Source organism: Oncorhynchus clarkii, chromosome 3, assembly GCF_045791955.1.
Source record: "Oncorhynchus clarkii lewisi isolate Uvic-CL-2024 chromosome 3, UVic_Ocla_1.0, whole genome shotgun sequence".
Taxonomy (NCBI): domain Eukaryota; kingdom Metazoa; phylum Chordata; class Actinopteri; order Salmoniformes; family Salmonidae; genus Oncorhynchus; species Oncorhynchus clarkii.
The window spans coordinates 28918578-28927681 of NC_092149.1; the positions used below are offsets into that span (position 1 = coordinate 28918578).

The 9104-nt window shown below is 42.9% G+C and overlaps 1 pseudogene; it reads right to left on the bottom strand.

Moving 5' to 3' along the window:
- Positions 1–7223: 7223 nt before the first annotated feature.
- LOC139405879 (SE-cephalotoxin-like) lies at positions 7224–8545 on the bottom strand (annotated as a pseudogene).
- Positions 8546–9104: the final 559 nt, after the last annotated feature.

Consider the following 9104-nt stretch of genomic DNA (forward strand, 5'->3'; position numbering starts at 1 on the left):
AGATACTGTAGTCATCAGTAACTGTGTCATCATCAACTGTGTCATCAACATACATTACCTTCAGAAAGTATTTCACACCCCTTGACGTTGTCCACATTTTGTTGTGTCACAGCCTGAATTTAAAATGGATTCAATTTAGATTTTTTTGGTCACTGGCCTAAACATGTCAAAGTGAAATTATGTGCCTCCCGGGTGGCGCAGTGGTTAAGGGCGCTGTACTGCAGCGCCAGCTGTGCCATCAGAGTCCTGGGTTCGCGCCCAGGCTCTGTCGTAACCGGCCGCGACCGGGAGGTCCGTGGGGCGATGCACAATTGGCCTAGCGTCGCCCGGGTTAGGGAGGGCTTGGTCGGTAGGGGTGTCCTTGTCTCATCGCGCACCAGCGACTCCTGTGGCGGGCTGGGCGCAGTGTAAGGTGGCCAGGTGCACGGTGTTTCCTCCGGCGCATTGGTGCGGCTGGCTTCCGGGTTGGATGTGCGCTGTGTTAAAGAAGCAGCGGCTTGGTTGGTTGTGTATCGGAGGACGCATGACTTTCAACCTTCGTCTCTCCCGAGCCCGTACGGGAGTTGTAGCGATGAGACAAGATAGTAGCTACTACAACAATTGGATACTATGAAAAAGGGGTAAAAAAAAAATAAAAAAAGTGAAATTATGTTTTTAGATTTTTTTAAACTAATTCATACAAAATTAAAAAGCTGAAATGTCTTGAGTCAATAAGTATTCAACCATTTATTTATAAGTTCCGGAGTAAAAATTTGCTTAACAAGTCACACAATGGACTCGGTACCCCACACATACAATTATCTATAAGGTCCCTCAGTCGAGCAGTGGATTTCAAATACAGATTCAACCATAAAAACCAGGGAGGTTTTCCAATGCCTCGCAAAGAAGGGCACCTATTGATAGATGGTAAAAAAAGCATCATTGAATATCCATTTGAGCATGGTGAAGTTATTAATTACATTTTGGATGGTGTATCAATACTCACAGTCACTACAAAGATACAGGCATCCTTCCTAACTCAGTTGCTGGAGAGGAAGCAAAAAGCTCAGGGATTTCACCATGATGCCAATCATGACTTTAAGAGTTTAAGAGTTTAATGACTGTGATAGGAGAGAACTGATAATGGGTCAACAACATTATAGTTAGATACAGTTATACTTGTACCAGAGTTGTGTTCCAGAATGTTAATTTGTTTTACAGACAGACAATCTTACACCATACAAGTTGCAAAGGTGGAACTTGCAATGATATCATTCTCAAAGGACAAGGTAAGAAACTGAAACAATTTGACGGATCTGTATTATATTTTATCACTGCTAAAGTTCTGGAGTGACTGGTTGTACATACAGCATGTAAGAGAGTGAGAGGTGAGTGTGTGTGGGGTGAGTGAGAGTAAATAGAGAGAGAGAGAGAGAGAGAGAGAGAGAGAGAGAGAGAGAGAGAGAGAGAGAGAGCTAAAGTGAGAAAAAATAGAAAAAGAGAGAACAGAGAGAGCGAACCGAGAGAGCACATATCAATATACAGATTACAACTTTCATTTGCTAATGGTTTTATGGACAGACAAATAAAAGGAAGCCCGGGGGACTATTTATAGTCCTGCTACAGGGAACCACCCAGACTGAGGTTGAAGCTGGTTCGCTACTGTACATGTGACAATTTTCCTGAAAGTCTACCGTCTAATTAGGAAGCCACACAGCCAGTTATGACGTGGATTGTTTAGATGGGGATTATATGTAGATTCAAAACTATTACTTCCCGTGTGTTGATGATCATAGATCGCTGCTGTGTGATTTCCTGATTTCCCTTCCTCCATTTCCTCTTTCTCATGCTTTCTCTCACACTCCCTATACTCCCCGGGGGGAAGGCCTCTTAGTACAAAAGTGGAACCACTCTGTGTGTAGTTTGGGGAGGAGGGTAAGTGTGGGGGAGGAGAGAAAACAAGAAGTTCTGGCTCTTATCTCCTAGAGAGAGAGAGATTGGGGAGGAGGGTAGTGGGGGAGGAGAGCAAACAAGAAGTTCTGGCTAATATCTCCTAGAGAGAGAGAAAGAGAGAACCTTTGTGAGTGTAATGTTAATTGTTCTATTTAACTTGCTTTGGCAATGTAAACATGTGTTTACAATAGAGCCAATTGAATTGAATTGAGAGTGAGCGAGTGAGTGAGAGAGAGAGAGAGGGAGAGAGAGAGAGAGAGAGAGAGAGAGAGAGAGAGAGAGAGAGAGAGAGAGAGAGAGCACACAAAATGAGGTGGAAACTGAGCACTTCCTAACCTCCTGCCAAATGTATGACCATATTAGAGACACATATTTCCCTCGGATTACACAGATCAACAAAGAATTCGAAAACAAACCCAATTTTGATAAACTCCCAAATTTACTGGGTGAAATACCACAGTGTGCCATCACAGCAGCAAGATTTGTGACCTGTTGCCACAAGAACCAACCAGGGAAGAACATACACCATTGTAAATACAACCCATATTTATGTTCACTTATTTTCTCTTTTGAACTTTAACTATTTGAACATCGTTACAACACTGTATTATTAGACATTATATGACATTTGAAATGTGTTTATTCTTTTGGAACGTCTGTGAGTGTAATGTTTACTGTTAATTTGAATTGTTTATTTCACTTTTTTTGTTTACTACTTCACTTGCTTTGGCAATGTCAACATATGTTTCCCATGCCAATAAAGCCCTTGAATTGAATTGAGAGAGAGAGAGAGAGAGAGAGAGAGAGAGAGAGAGAGAGAGAGAGAGAGAATATAGAGACAGCAATGACACAGACAAATCTGCTGAGATTCTTGGCTGCTAACGTAATGTATGAACCGCTATGAGGAGAGGAATTTGTCTGGGGGAAGTCGAGGCTATACTACTATCACACTCTTCATGGGGCCTTGAGGGGAGAGCATTGAGGGCTCGAGGGGAGACCGGAAGTGTTGCCCAACATGAGGGAACTGTTTGAGGCAGTGCAGATGGTGAAAACACATGTTTTGTATTCCCTGGACGCACTTTCTCTATGGTATTTCACCATAAAGATGAGTTCTACAGACATTCCATTCACTATTTCATAGAGTCCCGTATACCACTAGTCCTAGAGAAGTGCGTAGCTGAACACTCACAAGACTTCAGCCCCAACCTCTAAATGCAGATCCTCCAGCCAGGAGAGAGACCTTTTAGAGAGTAGATCCTGAGTGCTGGGCTGGACCTGCTGCTGTGTGTCACTGAACAAATGTTTTAATGATTTTTATCAGACTAGCCCACTTAAAGAGCAGCGGGCTGGTCGATGGTCCACACCGATGTGTAATAACATTATCCTGGCTGGGATTGGCAGAGACAGCCAGGCAGAGCCATTCTGCCATTGATCCAGATCCTACAGGGCCACTCTGATGCTGCCCTCCATCAAATCATTCATTTGTTTATGAAATATTGATATGGGCTGCGATCTCTACACAGGCATTTGGACCTACTAGATAGAGTATATTAGAATGTCTAAGCATGTTAAATATTAAGTCTAACAAACCTGTTGCTGATTGTTTGTTAATGTCTCCTAACATTCGGGGGCTCAGCCATTCTGTGGAAACAACATGATGGATTTTGTTTCCTGTCTACTCAATGCTGATTGCCACAGAGTGGAAGTATAATAGGCATAGATTCCAATAGAAATGTCAGCCGTCACTTCTTTTCTATTTCATCCGTATCTAGGGGAAATTTGGAGATGGAAGACAGGGATCAATACTCTGATTTTCAATATTGCCACTGCTTACATCAGCTACATGCGGTCCTGTTGAATTTTGTGAATCTTTTAATCCTTTATGAAAGTGAAAATAAATATCAAGCATTTTCAGGTTTGGAAAGGTTTAACATTTTACCACATATTGCAAATCATCTGGTATTAAAAGTCAAACATAGTCATGCACAATATATGTTAAATAGTCTCAAATTGTAATCGCTAACTACTTTGAGACAGCTGTAGATTGTGGAGAATCACCATGCAAAACCTGTAACTCTGAGAGTCTTAGAGAAGACTGTTGATCTGTTTGTTGATAGCGCCCTCTGTCGTCAGAGTAGCACTTCTCATTCATGATGGAGAAATCCAGATAATCTTTTTAAACAGATGAACAAGGTAACCTTGGCTCCTTCACCACAATGCAGATTCCCTCAAAAGAGCAGCCTAGCAAACAGAAGCTTTTGTCGTTCCATAGTGGCAGTTGGAATTCACGTGCTTTCAAAGGGAAAGCTCTTCATGCAGGAGTAGAGCTCCATGGATCAATGGATGTTACCCAGGAAAGCACACAGAACCACTAATGAAAACAAGAGGTACCATGGGCTTAAGCTGTATGGTTTCTGCAATAACACCTGAACTAACCACCAACCTACAGTAGAGACAATCCTGTATTAAAAAACGTCAACAAAAAAACACAAACTCAAATAACCTATGAATTGAGAAGTTGCAATTATTTCAATACTTGCCTTCGGAAAGTATTCAGACCTCTTGATTTTTTCCACATTTTGTTATGTTGCAGCCTTATTCTAAAATTGATTAAATTAAATGTTTTCCTCATCAATCTACACACAATACCCCACAATGACAAAACAAAAACAGTGAAATATCACATTTACATAAGTATTCAGTCACTTTAATCTGTACTTTGTTGAAGCACCTTTGGCAGTCTTCTTGGGTGTGACGCTACATGCTTGGCACACCTGTATTTGGGGAGTTTCTCCCATACTTCTCTGCAGATCCTCTTAAGCTCTGTCAGGTTGGATGGGGAGCATTGCTGCAAAGCTATTTTCAGATCTCTCCAGAGTTGTTAGATCAGGTTCAAGTCAGGGCTCTGGCTGGCCTACTCACGGAATTTCAGAGACTTGTCCTTAACCCACTTTGCTCTGTTCTTTGCCTTGATCCTGACTAGTCTCCCAGTAGGGGCCTCTGAAAAACATCCCCACAGCATGATGCTGCCACCACCATGCTTCACCGTAAGGATGGTGCCAGGTTTCCTCCAGACGTGTCGCTTGGAATTCAGGCCAAAGAGTCCAATCTTTCATCAGACCAGATAAAATATTATCTCATGGTCTGAGAGTCTTTAGGTGCCTTTTGGCAAACTCAAAGTGGACTGTCATCTGCCTTTTACTGAGGAGTGGCTTCCGTCTGGCCACTATACCATAAAAGCCTGATTGGTGGAGTGCTGCAGTTACAGCCTTATTGGTCTGCAGGTTGTCCTTTTGGAAGGTTCTCCCATCTCCACAGAGGAACTCTGGAGCTCTGTCAGGGTGACCATCTGGTTCTTGGTAACCTCCTGACCAAGGCCCTTCTCCCCCGATTGCTCAGTTTGGCCGGACGTACAGCTCTAGCAAGAGTCTTGGTGGTTCCAAACTTCTTCCATTTAAGAATGATGGAGGCCACTGTGTTCTTGGGGACCTTAAATGCTGCAGAAATGTTTTGGTACCCTTCCCCAGATCTGTGCCTCGGCACAATCCTGTCCCGGAACTCTACGGACAATTCCGTGAACTCGTGGCTTGGTGTTTGCTCTGACATGCAGTGTCAACTATGGGACCTTATATATATATATATAGGTGTGTGCCTTTCAAAATCATGTCCAATCAATTGAATTCAAGTTGTAGAAACAACTCAAGGATGATCAATGGAAACAGGATACACCTGAGCTCAATTTCGAGTCCAGTAGTAAAGTTTCTGAATACTTATGTAAAGAAGGTATTTCTAAAAAACTGTTTTCACTGTGTCATTATGGGGTATTTGGAGTAGATTGCTGAGGATTTTTTTTTATTTAATCCATTTTAGAATAAGGCTGTAATAACGTAACAAAATGTGGAAAAAGTCAAGGGGTCTGAATACTTTCCGAAGGCACTGTATATATTATAGCAAGCTATGCTAGGCTGCATGAAGAGCACAATTACATCCAGGGATGCCATGTTTACCCCAACTTCCCTGAGGAGAAGTTGGTAATGTAATTAAACTTTTTTGCATTGCATTTCACCAGTAGTTTCCAGGACAGGTTTGTGGTGTGTTTGAAGAGAAGTGCTCTTTCATTGTGACTATTTAACACACCCATTGGTCTGCAGCTTTTGATCTCTTTTCAACACCACCTGTTTTTCAATGCTGGTAAATGTATGATGAATGAGACCCTTCTTATGAAACTCATACCCTTGACTATGAAACTCAACCTTCAGAGAGTAGCAATGTTATCCTATAAAGCCACCTTAGTAAACAACAAGAAAGATCATAACCCCTGTTGTCCTCACACATCCCATACACACATTAAGAGAGGCTGCATGGAAGATAAGGGGATGATTAAAATAGATATATTTCCTACTGCACTGTATATTACAGACTGTACTCAATGAATTTTGACAGGCTTGATTAACGATAGCGTAGCACTGAGGCTAAAGCCCTGGCAGAACCCTATAGCTACTCCACCGACCCAGAACTGCTGGCCGTCTCCACCACTCTCCACCACTCTCCACCTCCAACACGGCTAATGAGTGATTCCATCATGCTGATCCAAGCATTTTGGAGCTCGTCTTCAGCATATTAGCGCAGCAAAAGGTTATTCATAGACTATAAAACCAAAGCTGTGGACAGGAAATGCTGACTTGTGTGTAAATATCAATTCAATTAGTAAGGGCCCCGGTGAGTGCAGGTGCACTAGCTTGTTTTTAATGGCAATAGACATCAACATGTATAAACAAGACAGGCAAGACACACTCATATATACATCCAATAACAACTGATGTGTTGCCGTTTATTGTCACGAAGCATAATGACAGATGTAGAATTTAGATGATGTTTTTATTATGACTGAATTAGTACGAATTAGAAAGATTAGTCAATTCAACATCACTTCACATCCACGATCCATTGAGTTAAGCTATTGAACTATGAGAGAGTATTGAGTAACATCTGGTCATAAGCTATGGTAGGAGTTAGTCAATTATAATAAAATGCATATACAGTTAATTAAATACTCTGCAAACACTGGGCTATGTAACACGGCCTCAAATTAGCAATACATTCAGATTTCAATACAGTGAATCTAATTGCAACCAAAGTTTCTTGCTAGGACAAACTGCATGGTATATTCACAAAACCTCATCACCATTTACCATAATTCCCCACACATCCTCTTTAAGGTGGTCAATTCAGAATTTAGAATAACATAATGATCCCTATTTGTCTGACTTGTTGCACCTCTATCAGCGTCACTATGAGTGTACACACAGCGCCACATTCTTGTGCCTCTCCCAGTAGTGGCAGTCCTCCGGGAAGCTCCAGTTGGCCTAACTCTCTTTGTGGTTTCTGACAGCATGCACCACGAACCTCACCATCTGCTTCCCCAGGACCTCCATCATGGCCCGGGCACCGCCCTTCTTCTCTGGCCCCTCCATCAGTTGTCGGATGCAGTCGCGTGGCACCGGTTGGGGACCGGTGCTGTAGGAAACCACCAGGTAAGGTATCATTCACCTGCAGCCCCTCAAACAAGTTCTGACCGGCCATTTGTTGGAAGTGGTCCCTGGCACGCCAGTTCCAATAGTTGCTGCCAGAGTGGTTGACCAGTCGGACCGACCAGCTCACCCAGTTGTATTTCCTGGTGAGGAATTCCTGTACTTCCTGAGCCGTGTCCTGAAGATTGCGTTCCTCTTTTTCCTGGAGAAGATGCTGGGCATCAAGGCAAGCCTGTTCAGGGAAGGCTGCTACGCAGGCCCCGATGCATGCCTTCATCTTTGATTCCACCTCCCTGATTTTGGTGCTCCAGTTATGGATGGTTTCCTGTTCCTCATCTGGTCTCCTGGTGAGGGCACAGTGGCCCGGCAGGGCAAGTAGGCCCAGGTAGAGGATCTCCTTCATCCTCACACAGAAGTCCTCCAGTAGGCGCCTGTTTCTCGCCTCATACCTGAGACATATGGAGAACCAACCACTAAACTGTTGTTAATAACAATAAAAGTAAGCATCCTATTTTCCATAATCACAAGTGAACAGTTCAAATTCATGCCAAGTGTTCTGAAACTAAAATACTCAACAAAGCCATGCTCCACCGGTGCATAAAGGCTCATTTAGCATGGTTAAGAACACTTTACCTCTCCACCACCTCCAAGATGGACTCCCCAAAGCTGTTGGTGCCCATCAGAGCATCATACAGCACATACAGGTTCATCTCCCCACCGGTGCTCCAGAAACAGCCTCTTATTGACCTCCTGAAACTGTGGCTTGGCCTCCAGAATGTCCATGTAATTCCGGAACTGGTTCCTGATGCTCTCCTCCACCGAGAAGTACTGGGAATCCAGCCGGCCCTTCCTAATCACACAGTCATTATCCTCCAGCTGGGTGAACAGTACGTCCAGCTTGTTCCTCACCGCCAGGAACTGCTCTTTGACACAGCAGACCTCTTTGCTCTTCACGTTGTCCAGGGCTAGTCGTAGGACAGGGGCGGCTGCCTCACACCTCAGCCCCTCACCTCAAAACTCTCCATCACAGCCTCAATGGCGTTTTTCTTCTGGGCCACCACCTTCTCCAGAGGACTTGCCATGCTCTGGAGGGAGAATCAATATGAAAGTTGAACTATGTGTCAATGCTTGTTGAGGTGTACCGGTCTTCAGAAATCATGCTCAAAATCAGGACGGAAAAGCTGCACATTGCTCTCAAGTAAAGTGGTTGAGTGCCCTATAATAACAATTGACATTCAACCCCTTATGGGGGCTCAGTCTGTGAGTTTCCCTGCAGAGTAACACAGATAAAATGATCAATTCAGATATCACTATTGGACATTTTCAAATAAGATTGTTAACCTTGTTACAGACCAAAACACACATTTATGTGCCACATCACTATTACATCTTAAAGGGGCAATCAGCAGTTCCGACATACATTTTTGTTGGACTTATAAAGTAATGATATGTACCCATTGATTAAAGAATATAACTTATAAATGCCTCATAAGCTAAGTTCAACTGTTGTACACCATCAGAACCTAAAATATAAGCTTGTTTTACTTCAATGTTTTTCAACAAAGTAAATGCAAACAAGCCTCAAAACTTGGTTAAATTATAATTATTATACAATGGATGGTCATTCTTTATATTCATATC